Genomic DNA, 13,988 nt, shown 5'->3' with positions numbered 1-13,988 from the left:
TTCCTGTCCTAGTGTCTAGAGGCTGCCCACATTCCTTGACTGGTGACCTTCTCCTCCATCTTCAAAGCCAACAATGATGGGTCAGGTTCTTCTCACATTGCATCTGACCTCCTCTTCTGCACCCCTTCTTCTACTTTTAAGGACCCTTGTGATTTATCTGGATAATCTAGGATAATCTCCATATTTTAAGGACAGCTTTGCTGTCCTTAGTAAACTTTGCTCCAACTGCAACCTTAATTTTCCTTTGCCATTGAAAGTGACATATTGACAGATTCCAGGGATGAGAACATGGACATGTTCAGGAAGTCCATTATTCTGCATACCACAAGGCGTCTGGAAAATATGGCTTAAAGTTTTCATTGTACATGCACACCTAATTAATGGATTGGCTGGCTGTACAATTCTAGGTCGAAAGCAATTCTGTTAAATATTTATAAAGCATTACTTTATCTCTTGTATCTTGTAAATTGCTGTTTAACTAAGATGACATTCTGAGTCTCTTTCAGTTTTAAATCTCAAGGACTTGATATTATCGTTATTACAAAATTTTACAAACATTAGTCTTGGTTTCTGTTTTTTATTTATCGTTTTGGGCACTTAGGTTGAGTTCTTCCACATTTTTTCCGTTCTGAATTTTTTTCTAATTGTTTGCAATTATTGATGACTTCATCATAATTTTTCCATTTTCTCCATCTAGAGTTCTAATGGTTTGGATGTTGGACTTCCTGAATATCACACATTGTATTATTCCATTCTCACACTGCTATAACTAACTACCTGAGAATGGGTAATTTATGAAAAAAGAGGTTTAATTGACTCACAGTTCCTCATGGCTGAGGAGGCCTCAGGAAAGTTACAATCCTGGTGGAAGGTGAAGGGGAAGCAAGACATGTCTTCTCACTGTGGAGCGAGGGCGCGAGAGTGAAGGGGGAAGTGCCATACACATATCAAACAACCAGATCTTGTGGGAACTCTATCAGGAGAACAGCAAGGGGGAAGTCCACCCCCATGACTCAGTCACTTCCCAGTTGGCCCCTTCTTCAACACATGAGGACTACAATTCGACATGAGATTTGAATGGGGACAAAGAGCCAAACCCTATCACACATGTATGAGATACAAAAGACATTACATACACATATGCATATATACATGTGTATAAATATATAAAAAGGGGAAAATTATACACACACACTTAACACTCTCTGTTGTTTTATTATTAACTCCTTATGTTCTGGAAGATTTCCTAAATTTTCCTAAGTTTTATCTTCCAACATTCTCACTGAATTTTATATAAATTAATTATAAAATTTGTGATTTATAAGAATTGCACTGTCTTAGTCCCTTATCTGTCCTCTTTCATCTCATTTTTTTCTTGATTTAGAGTTGCAAATTTGTCTCTTAAAAGATTTTTTAAAAATTTTCTTCTGTGTCCTGCACTATCTTCCCTTGCTCTTAATGCCATGTATTTCTAGATTTTTTTTTCTTTCCCTTCCTCCCTTCCCCCCTTTCTCTCTTTCTCTCTTTCTTTTCTTTCTTTCTTGACAGAATATTACTCTGTTGCCTAGGCTGGAGTGCAGTGGCATGATCTTGGCTCACTGCAACCTCCACCTTCCAGGTTCAAGCTATTTTCCTGCTTCAGCCTTTCAAGTAGCTGGGATTACAGGTATGTGACACCACACCTGGCTAATTTTGTCTCCCTAACTATTTCATTTTCTGTTTAATATTTAGTGATATTTAAATATCCATCACATAAAAGAATAAGACACAAGATTGAAAATTTGGGGTGTGGGGGTCAAATTTATTGATAATTGTGTGATACAAGTAAGGAAATAACATTTGAAGATTCTTGATTGCAAATGACTCTGTGGCTGAGCTAAATCCACAGTCACTAATAACCACTGGATTCATAACCAACAAATAAAGACCAGAGGTCACATTTCCCCCATTTTATTTTACTACTATATTGTAGAAATTCCTTACATTATACAAAGTAACTGTCAAAAATGTTTTAAAAAATGGAGTTCTGTACCTTTGAAACAAGAAAAGAGAGAACGTTCAAGAACTACTAACAGTGTGAACTCCTGAGACTGGGGAATTTAAGAAGAAAAGAGGTTTAACTGACTCACAGTTCCTCGTGGCTGAGGCGACTTCAGGAAAGTTACAATTCTGGTGGAAGGTGAAGGGGAAGCAAGGCATGTCTTCCCACTGTGGAGCAGGAGAGAGTGAAGGGGGAAGTGCCACACACTTATCAAACAACCAGATCTCATAAGAAGTCGATCGTGAGAACAGCAAAGGGTAAGTCCACCCCCATGACTTAATCATTTCCTTTTCATTCTATTTCATGACTTTGTAGATACTTAATTTAAGATGTTTAAAAGGAGCAATTGAAGAATAAAGTTATCAGTAAAAAAATGCACTTTTTAACTTCTCTGTTGTGGAAATCATTATTTAAGAGGAAATAATTCTACTTTTATTTTCATTATAAGACAAAAAGAAATAATTTTACTACATCTCACAGCTTACACAGGTTTTCACTTGCATGTCCTCTTGTGGGAAACAGCTATTCAAATCCTTTCCCTATTTTTAATTGGATTATTAGATTATTTTTTCTATAGAATTTTTTGAACTTCTTACATATTCTGGTTATTAATACCTTGTCAGATTGGTAATTTGTAAATATTTTCTCCTATTCTGGGAGTTGTCTTTTCACTTTGATGATTGTTTTTTTGTTTTTGTTGTTGTTGTTTGTTTTGTGTGTGTGTGTGTGTGTGTGTGTGTGTGTGTGCGTGTTTTCTTTTTGCTGTGCATAAGGTTTTTAACTTGATGTTATCCCATTTGTCTATGTTTGTGGGGTATTGCTCAAGAAATTTTTGCTCAGACCAGTGTCCTGGAGTGTTCTCCCAATGTTTTCTTGTAGTAGTTTTGTAGTTTGAGGTCTTAGATTTCAGTCTTTATTCATTGTGATTCGATTTATTATCATGAGGCTTGCAAATACTATTTTATAACCCATTATTTTAGCCTGATAACAAGTTAGCACTGTTTGCATAAACAACCAAGCAAAAAGAAAACTAATAAAGATTCTATGCTTAACTTTATCCCCCTGCTGTTTAACATTTTGTTGTTTTCTATTTGTATCTTATTGAACTGCCTATGTCTTGAAAAGTTGTGTAGTTATTGTTTTTGATTGGTTCAATGTTTAGTCTTTCTACTTGAGTAGTTTACACACCACAGTTATAGTATTATAACATTCTGTGTTTTTCTGTGTACTTAAAAATACCAGTGTGTTTGTACTTCCACGTTATTTCTTCTTGTTCATTAACGTTCTTTTCTTTCAGATTGAAGAACTCCCTTTAGCATTTCTTATAGGACAGGTTATGTGCTAATACAATTCCTCAGCTTTTTTTTTTATTGTCTCGGAAAGTCTTTATTTCTTTTTCATGTTTGAAGAGAATTTTTGCCAAATATACTGTTCTAGGGTAATTTTCTCTTCTTCTGCATTTTAAATATGTCATGCCACTCTTTTCTGGCCTGTAGCAGCAGAAAAGTCTGCTTCTAGATATATTGGAGCTCCATTGTATGTTATATGTTTCTTTTCCCTTGCTGCTTTTCTTTTCTTTATCTTTGACCTTTGGGAATTTGATGATAAAATGCCTTCTGGTAGTCTTCCTTGGGTTATCTTTCCTTGGTGTTCTATAACATTCTTGTACTTGAACATTGGTATCTTTCTCTAGGTTTGGGAAGTTCTCTCTCATTATTCCTTTGAATAAACTTTCTACTCCTATCTCTTTTTCTACCTCCTCTTTATGGCCGATAATTCTTAGATTTGCTGTTGTAGGCTGTTTTCTAGATCCTGTAGGCATATTTCATTTTCAATTATCCTTTTTTCTTTTGTCTCCTCTGACTGTGTATTTTCAAAAAGCTGGTCTTCAAGGTCACGAATTCTTTTTTCTGCTTTATCAATTCTATTAAAATACTCTGATTCACTCTTAAGCAGGCCAATTCTATTTCTCAGCTCCAAAATTTCTGCTTGATTCTTTTTAATTATTTCAATCTCTTTGTTAAATTTATTTGTCAGAATTCTGAATTCCCTTTCTGTGTTATCTTGAATATATTTAGTGTCTTCAAAATAGCTATTTTAAATTGCCTGTCTGAAAGGTCACATATCTCTGTTTCTGCAGAGTTGGCCCTTGGTAGCCTATTCAGTTCATTTATTGAGTTCATGTTTTCCTGGATGTTTTTGATACTTGTAGATGTTTGTGTCTAGGCATTGAAGAGAGGTATTTATTGTAGTCTTCTCAGTCTGGACTTGTTTGTATCCATCCTTCTTGGGAAGGCTTTTGAGATATCCAAAAGGATGTGGGTGCTGTGAGCTAAGCTGTAGCTGCTTTAGGTCCCCCGCCCCCTGCCAAGCACAGTAATGCTGTGGTTCTTGCAGACTCATAGAATCACCACCTTGATGGTCTTGGACAAGATCCAGAGAAATTCTCTGGCTTACCAGGCAGAACTCTTGTCCTCTTTTCTTACTTTTATTTCAAATAAATGGAGTCTTTCTGTTCTAAGCCACCTGAAACTGGGGGTGAAGTGACACAAGCAGCCCTATGGGCACCACCACTAGGGCTGCACTGGATCCAATCTGAACCCAGCACAGCTTTGGTCTCATCCAAGGCCTGCTGTAACCACACCCTGGCTATGTCCTATGTTCTCTCAAGGCCCTGGGGCTCAGCAGTTGGCAAATCCATTCGGGCCTGTGTCCTTCCTTTCAGGGTGATGAGTTCTTCCAGGCATCAGCTGGGGTCAGTGGTATCATCCAGGGGCCAGGAACTAAAGTAATAAACCTTAAAAGTATTCTGGTGTTCTATTATACAGCAGTTTAGCTGGCACTCAAACCCAAGATGCAGTCCTTCCCACTTCTCCCAGCCCTTTCCAAAGGCAAAGGAGCCTCATCTCATGGCCACTGCCACAACAGATGCATGGGGAAGACTGCCAGACTACCACCAAGGTTCCCTGAAGGTCCAAGGGCTCTTCAGTCAGCTTGTGGTATGGCTTGGGGCTCACTCTTCAGTGCAGCAGGCATCTCTCTGGCCAGGGGAAGTCCAGGAATGCTGTCTAAGAGCCAGGTCCTGGAATCAGGGACTTAAAGAGCCCAGTTGGTGCTCTACCCGCACTGTAGCCAAGCTGGTTCCCTAAAGTGCAAGACAAAGTCCTCTTTATTTTTTCCTCTGCTTTTCTCAAGCAAGAGTCTCACTCATTAGCCATCACAGTTGGAAATGTGCTGAGTCTCACCTGAAGCCAGCAAGTCTCAGAGTCTCACCCAAGGCCCTCGACATAATACCTGGGTATCATGGCTGATATTCAGGGCACAAAGTCTCTTCAGTTAACAGGTGATGAATCCTATCAGGACTTGGTCTTTCCCTTTAAAGCACTGGGTTCACTTTCAGCCCAGAGTGTGTCTAGAAATGTTTTCTAGGATCTAGGGCTTGCAAAAGGGGTCTTATGACTCTGGTCAGTGCCTTATCCTGCTGTGGCTGACCTGTTATCCAAGACTTATGACAAAGTCCTCCCTATTCTTCCCTCTTTTCTCTTCAAGTAGAAGAAAGTCTCTTTTGGAGCTGTGAGCTATGCAGCCTGGGGTTAGGGGAGGGGTGATGGCAGCACTCCATTAGCTGCCCTGGCTAGTGTCTCAGCAGGTCTTGTGTCCCTATAGTCCATTGTCTCTGAGCCTAGTTCAGCACTAGGACTCACCTAGGAGTTGCAGTCCTTGTGGGCTGGACTGTTTTTCAAATTTATTTAGATCCCCAGAGCAATTTAGCCTATGATGGTGAGGCTTGCGGTAACTCAAGATCAGGAACTCAAGTTTGGACTACTGGGATTGGTGATTCACCTGTGGCTAGGGCTGGTTTAAATACTCCCTGTGTGGCTGGGCATCAGCTGAGTATGGTTCAGTTTGTTTTCTGTTATAATCAGGCAGCACCAGAGGAATGGTATGAGCAGAAATGTTTAGAAGATTTGGTTTTTATTCTCTATAAAAATTGGCCAACTAAAAACAGTTATTAAAAAGAACAACCTCCAAACAAAAGTTTTTCTTCATTCTCAGAAAAGGCATAGTGGAACACCTTGTAAAATCTACTTCACCAAAGAAAGGCAATCTGTCAAGTTCTGTATAAGTAGCTGGGTATATGTATAGTGCTGAATGCTTGCTTTTACTCAGTTCATTTTTTAGAGAAGAAAAATAGCTGTAACATTAACTGAGACTACTAAATACTAATACAAACGATGAAAAGGGCAGTGTGTTGGAGAGGAAGACCGCTGAGTTGAGATGCTCAGGATCCCTGGGAAACCTGGGATCACTTGGTACAGAATAAGTTTTGATTTGTGGAAAATTTGGGAGTTAGAGTCTTAGATTCAAATTCGTCTCAATAGAAGTGAAGGCTTAGGAGGTTACTGTAATCTCTCTCTGAGACTCAGTTTTCACATCTGTAAAATGGAAATAATTATAGTGGCTACCACAGAGGATTGTTGTAAGGAATAAATAAATTATTTTATGTAATGTATTTATCAACATGTCTGATACATATTTGATTCTCATTAGTGTTAGTTGATTTTTTTTATTTATTCAAGAAATATCTACTATTCTACTTTCATGTTATAATCCTTTCTAGATATTACAAATTGAAAGTAAAAGCAAACTGTAGCTTTTATTTGTGAGTTAAATTTAAAAATCTGTATCTTAATAATAAATTTTTTTCAGTTTGTATGATTTAATTTCTATTGCTTAAAACCAAAGTGCTTTAACTAAGACACACGATTTGATGTGAGGCAGTGAACTAGTATTTAAAAATCTAGAAATCAAGTCCTATTTGATGTAAGATTTCTTGTTAGCCTTAACAAGAGGAGCTATAGAAACATAAGACTAACAATTGAATCAAAACTGAGTAGCAAAGTGAGTGCATGCCCAGGACCCAAACCAAATTGTGTTGAGCGTATTTTTGCTTCCTCGGCAGAGTTTAATTTTCAGCCATTTCCTTATGGAAATATATGCTATGAAACTGTGGGACTTCTAGTAATAGTAATGGTCAAAGCTCACTGATACTATAACTTGCAAATAATGTTTGCTAGCAAAATGATAAAAATCCCTGCCTCAAAATTGTATGCCTTAGGAACGCCCTGGCTCACATTCTAATGTATTTTCTACATGGAATACAGTAGTGAATATATATTAATTGTTTATTAAAATTTATATTTTATATAATTAATATATACTGGGTTCCTGGAAAATGTTTTTGAGAATATAAGGTAATTTTTATACTAATGATATATATTAATGAACACAAATAAAATAGGTAAATTACCTTCTGCTAATTCTACAGTTATTAGTTAATGTCACTTGTTTGGGATTCTAATTTTAGTTAATTAAAAAATTATAATAATGAATAATGTATAGATTATTTTGAGACTTAAAGAGGAGCTTTCCTCAGTAGTAAAATTAATTTTTATGTAAATGCATCCTTAATTCTAATCTTTATGTATTGATGAATATAAGGACCATTTACTTCTCATATTGAGGTATAATTTCTGAAAAATTAAAGAAATAATTTCAAAAATTAAAGAAGTTATTCTCTCCAAAGGAAGAGAGATCCAAATATAGTACTCTAGTTATAAGTTGAATGATGAGATAACAAAAATCTCTACCTAAAACCTTACAAATGTGGAAAGTTGTCAAATGCTTTACCATCTAAGAATTCTTTTTCCAGGAAAAGATGTTCTACTTTTAAAAATATTTTGTGATGCATTTACTTAAACATATACCACATTTTATTTAAAGGGCTTACATGGAATGTTGCATCATATCAAATAGAGGAACAAAAATTGTATTTGTACTCCCATATGAAACAGCTTAAGAAGCAGACATAATATGTAAAACAACAGTTTTCAGATGTTAGAAATCAGACAGTGCCAGAGAATTATACATGAGAGAGATAAAATGATAAGTCAAATGACTGTCCCAGCAGTTCCATAGGAGCCACAGAACAGAGGGGGAACCTAAGCACAGTCCAATGTTCTTTCTGAGTTGAAGCATTGAAGTTGATAGTCCAGGAGCAGGGTATTAGTAAAGAAACAGCTAGAAAGAGAGAGAGAGAGAGAGAGAGAACTACAGAGGGTCCTCTTGGAATATCTAGCTGAGTATGGATCAGCAGAAGCATTTGAGAAAAGTATTCAAAGCTAGAAAAAAGACTACTTAAAAGAAATAGTGGTAACAATTGCTAGATATTACATAAAACCAGGAATAATTTGCATTTATTTTAAATTTAAGTTCTGGGATACATGTGCTGTATGCTGAATGTACAGGTTTGCTACATAGGTGAACATGTGCCGTGGTGGTTTGCTGCACCTGTATACCCATTATCTAGGTTTAAGCCCCACATGCATTAAGTGTTTGTCCTAATGCTCTCCTTCTCCCTTCTCCCCACCCCCTGACAGGCCCCAGTGTGTGTTTTCTTCCCTGTGTCCATGTGTTCTCATTAAACTCCAACTTATGAGTGAGAATGTGTGGTGTTTGGTTTTCTGTTCCTGTGTTAGTTTTCTGAGGATGATGGTTTCCAGTTTTATCCATGTTCCTGCAAAGAACATGAACTCATTCTTTTTTATGGCTGCATAGTATTCCATGGTGTATATGTGCCACATTTTCTTTATCCAGTCTATCATTGATGGACATTTGTGTTGGTTCCAGGTCTTTGCTACTGTAAATAGTGCTGTAATAAATATACCTGTGCATGTGTCTTTATAGTAAAGAATATCAGAGATTGAAAATCAACTTACTAAAATAAGGTGGAAAGACAAGATTATAGGAAAAAGAATGAAACAAACAAACAAAAAAGCCTCCAAGAAATATGGGACTATGTGAAAAGACCAAACCTAATTTGTTTGGGGTCCCTGAAAGTGACAGGGAGAATGGAACCAAGATGGAAAACACTCTCCAGGGTATTATCCAGGAGAACTTCCCCAACAAAGCAAAAAACACTAACATTCAAATTCAGGAAATACAGAGACCACCACTAAGCTACTCCTCAGGAAGAGCAACCCCAAGATACATAATTGCCAGATTCTCTGAGGTTGAAACAAAGGGAAAAATATTAAGCACAGCCAGAGAGAAAGGTCAGGTTACCTACAAAGCGCAGCCCAAAAGACTTAACAATGGATCTCTCTTCAGAAAGCCTACAAGCCAGAAGAGAGCGGGGCCAATATTCAACATTCTTAAAGAAAAGAATTTTCAACCCAGAATTTCATATCCAGCCAAATGAAGCTTCCTAAGTGAAGGAGAAATAAAGTTCTTTACAGACAAGAGCTTCTGAAGGAAGCACTAAATATGGAAAGGAAAAACCAGTACCAGCCACTGCAAAAACACACCAAAATATAAAGACCAATAGCACTATGAAGAAACTATGTCAATTAATGTGAAAAATAACCTGCTAGCATCATAATGACAGGATCAAATTCACAAGTAAAAATATCAACCTGAAATGTAAATAGGCTAAATGCTCCAATTAAAAGACACAAACTGATATATTAAAGAGTGAAGACCCATCGCTGTGCTGTATTCAGGAGACCCATCTCATGTGCAAAGACACACATAGTTTCAAAATAAAGGGAAGGAGGAATATTTAGTCTCTGATAAAACTGACTTTAAACCAACAAAGATCAAAAAAGACAAAGAAAGCATTAGATAATGGTAAAGAGAGAAATGCAGCAAGAAGAGCTAGCTATCCTAAATATATATGCATCCAATACAGTAACACCCTGATTCATGAAACAAGTTCTTAGAGACCTACAAAGAGACTTATACTCCCACACAATAATAGTGGGAGACTTTAACACCTGACTGTCAGTATTAGACAAATCAATGAGACAGAAAATTAACAAGGACTTGAACTCAGCTCTGGACCAAGCAGACCTAATAGACATCTACAAAACCCTCCACCCAAATCAACAGAATATACATTCTTCTCAGCACCATATAGCACTTATTCTAAAAGTGACCATATAATTGCAAGTAAAACACTCCTTAGCAAATGCAAAGGAATTGAAATAATCACAAAGAGCCTCTCAGACCACAGTGCAATCAAATTAGAACTCATGATTAAGAAACTCACTGCAACTGCATGGAAGCTGAAAGGCTGATCCTGAATGACTGCTAGGTAAATAGAAAAATTTAGGCAGACATAATGAAGTTCTTTGAAACCAATGGGAACAAAGAGACAATGTACCAGAATCTCTGCGGCACATCTAAAGCAGTGTTAAGAGGGAAATTTATAGCACTACATGCCCATATCAGAAAGTAGTTTGCATTTTCACCAGCAGAATTTACAAAAATTAACTCACAATTCAAGAGATTTTATTCAATCTATTCAGAAGTGTATTGACTCAGTAGCTGGAAAAAAAAGCCATCAACTAAATGCTGCTTTGGTCTGGAATAACAAACTTAAGCCTCAAAACTATCAACTGTTCCCATTACCAAGTAACAAATTCATCACATCACATCACATCACATTCATTCATGCAAGTATTTCTATACATGAAATACAAAAAGAGAAATATTTGCAATGTCTGGCATATAGTAAAAAACTATAAGGCATGCAAGAAAGCAGAAAATATGACCCATAATGAAAATAAAAATTAATCAAAGCTAGCACAGAAATTATAAAGATGACTGTATTCATGGATAAAAACAGTAATACAATCATTTAGCTATATTTCATAGGTTCAAAAAAATAAACAAAAGGTTAAATGTATTAAGTAGAAATAATATATTTTAAAATACCCAAATAAAAACCTAGATATATAAACTAAAATGTTTCTACATTGCTAAAAAGTATGTGTACACTGAATGGGATTAATAGCACTTTAGACCCTGCAGAAGAAAAATTAGTGAACTTGAGGACACAGTAATAGATAATATAAACAGGAAAGTATAGAGCAACATAACGATACACATGTAGCATGATACATATGGAGATGGAATGCCCAAAAGTGGAGGAGGAAGTCAGAAAAATATATAAAGAAAAGATTAGGTAAAATAATTATAATTTTTACATAAACTAGAAATCTGCACATCCAATAATTCAATAAATGTCAAGAGCAAAAACGTGCAGAAAAATTCATTCAAACATATTGTAATCAAATTTCTGAAAAGGAGACATAAAAGGAAAATTTTGTGTCCAAAGGAAAAAAAGATGACAACAGACTTTTTGTGGAAAGTCATGTAAGAAGGCAACCATGGAGTAACATCTTCAAAGAAATGAAAAACAAATTGCCAACCTAGAATTTCATATCCATAAAAAATATATTTCAAGAATGAAGGTGAAATGAGGACAAGACACTATGATATTTTTACTTGACAAATAAACAAATGAAATAGAATGGAGAGTACAGAAACAAATAGATATATCTACAGCTGACCATTAAAAAAATGTAGAGGTTACAAGCGCCAATACACTATGCAGCCAAAAATCCTTGAATGACTTGATTCTCCCAAACTTATATACTTATAGTCTACTTTTAATTGAAATAACATAACATGACTATGTTTTTCAAAAACATAGTCAATTAGCACAAACATTGTATGTATTATAAACTATATTCCTACAATAAAGTGAACTAGAGAAAAGAAAATGTTATTAAGAAAATCATAAGGAAATCCAGGCATCGTGGCTCACACCTATAATCCCAGTACTTTGGGAGGCTGAAGTGGGAAGATAATTTGAGGTCAGGAATTTGAAACCACCCTGGGAAACATAGTGCGATTCCATGTCTTAAATTCAATGACCTCCCACCAGGTCCCTCTCATAGCTCATAGGAATTCAAGATGAGATTTGGGTAAGGACACAGCCAAACCATATCATTCTGGCCCTGGCCATTCCCAAATCTCATGTCCTCACATTTCACAGCCAATCATGCCTTCCTAACAGTCCCCCAAAAGTGTTAACTCATTTCAGCTTTAACTAAAAAATCCACAGTCCAAAGTTTCATTTGACACAAAGCAAGCCCCTTCCACCTATGAGCCTGTAAAATTAAAAGCAAGTTACAGGTAGTTACTTCCTAGATACCATGGGGTACAGGCATTGAGTAAATACAGCCTTTCCAAATGGGAGAAATTGGCTAAAATGAAAAGACTACAGGTCCCATGTAAGTTTATAATCCAGTGGGGCAGTCAAATCTTAAAGCTCTAAAATGGTCTCCTTTGACTCCATGTCTCATGTCCATCCCACACAGATGCAAGAGGCGGGTTCCTATGGTCTTGGGAAACTCCACCCCTGTGGCTTATCAGGGTACAGCCTCCCTCCCATCTGCTTTCACGGGCTGGTGTTGAGTGCAGCTTTCCAGGTGTACAATGCAAGCTGTCGGGTCTGGAGGATGGTGGCCCTCTTCTCACAACTCCACTAGGTGGTGCCCTAGTAAAGACTCTGTGTTGGGCTCCAACCCCACATTTTCCTTCCACACTGCCCTAGCAGAGGTTCTTCATGAGAGACCCGCTCCTGCAGCAAAATTATTTCTGGACATCTAAGCATTTCCATACATCCTCTGAAGTCTAGGCAGAGGTTCCCAAATCCCAGTTCTTGACTTCTGTGTATTTACACATTCAACATCACATGGAAGCTGTCAAGACTTGGTGTTTGCAACCTCTGAAGCCATGGTTCGAGCTGTGCTTTGGTCTCTTTTAGTCAGGGCTGGAGAAGCTAGGATATAGGGCACAAAGTCCCTAGACTTCACACAGCACAGGCACCCTGGGCCTGGCCCACAGAACCATTTTTTCCTCTTAGGCCTCCTGGCCTATGATGGGAGGGGCTGCTGTGAAGACCTCTGACATGCCCCAGAGACATTTTCTCCATTGTCTTTGGGATTAACATTTGGCTCCTAGTTACTTATACAAATTTCTACAGCTGGATTGAAATTTTCCTCAGAAAATCAGATTTTCTTTTCTATCACATTGTCAGGCTGCAAATTTTCAGAACTTTTATGCTTTGCTTCCCTTATACAACTGAATGCTGTTAATAGCACCCAAATTGCCTCTTGAAAGCTTTGCTGCATAGCAATTTCTTCTACCAGGTACCCTAAATAATCTCTCTCAAGTTCAATATTCCATAAATCTCTAGGGCAGGGACAAAATGCTGCCAGCATTTTTGCTAAAATATAATTAGATCCATCTTTGCTCCAGTTCCCAACAAGTTCCTTATCTCCATCTGAGACCATCTCAGCCTGGACCTTATTGTTCATATCACTGTCAGCATTTTTGTCAAAGTCGTTCAACAAATCTCTAGGAAGTTCCAAACTTTCCCACATTTTCCTGTATTCTTCTGAGCCCTCCAAACTGTTTCAACCTCTCTGCCTGTTACCCAGTTCCAAAATCATTTCCACATTTTCTGATATCTTTTCAGCAATGCCCTACTCTACTAGTACCAGTTTACTATATTAGTCCATTCTCATGCTGCTGTTAAAGACATACCCAACCCTGGGAAATTTATAAAAGAAAGAGGTTTAATGGACTTACAGCTCCACGTGGCTGGGGAATACTCACAATCAGATGTGAGGTTAAAGGCACGTCTCACATGGTGGCAGACAAGAGAAGAGAGCTTGTGCAGGGAAACTGCTCCTTTTAAAGCCATCAGATCTCATGAGACTTATTCACTATCGTAAGAACAGCACAGGGAAGACTTGCCCCCATGTATCAGTTACTTCCCACTGGGTCCCTCCTACAACATGTGGGAATTCAAGATGACATTTTGGTGGGGACACATCCACACCATATCAGTTCCTCATTTGTCCATCCTACATGTATAGTTTGTCTGTCAAATAATAATCTTTAATGGCATTGCCAGGTAACTTAGAAAAAATAAATCCAGAATCTTTACAATAGTTTACAAGACTCTATGTTGTTTTGCTCTTGGTTACTATTGTGACTTCTTTTTTCTTTTTCTTTTCTTTCTTTCTTT

The sequence above is a fragment of the Cebus imitator genome, unplaced genomic scaffold (genome assembly GCF_001604975.1).
Source record: "Cebus imitator isolate Cc_AM_T3 unplaced genomic scaffold, Cebus_imitator-1.0 Scaffold314, whole genome shotgun sequence".
NCBI lineage: Eukaryota > Metazoa > Chordata > Mammalia > Primates > Cebidae > Cebus > Cebus imitator.
The sequence above is the reverse complement of the archived record's forward strand: the minus strand, read 5'-3'. Positions refer to the sequence as shown.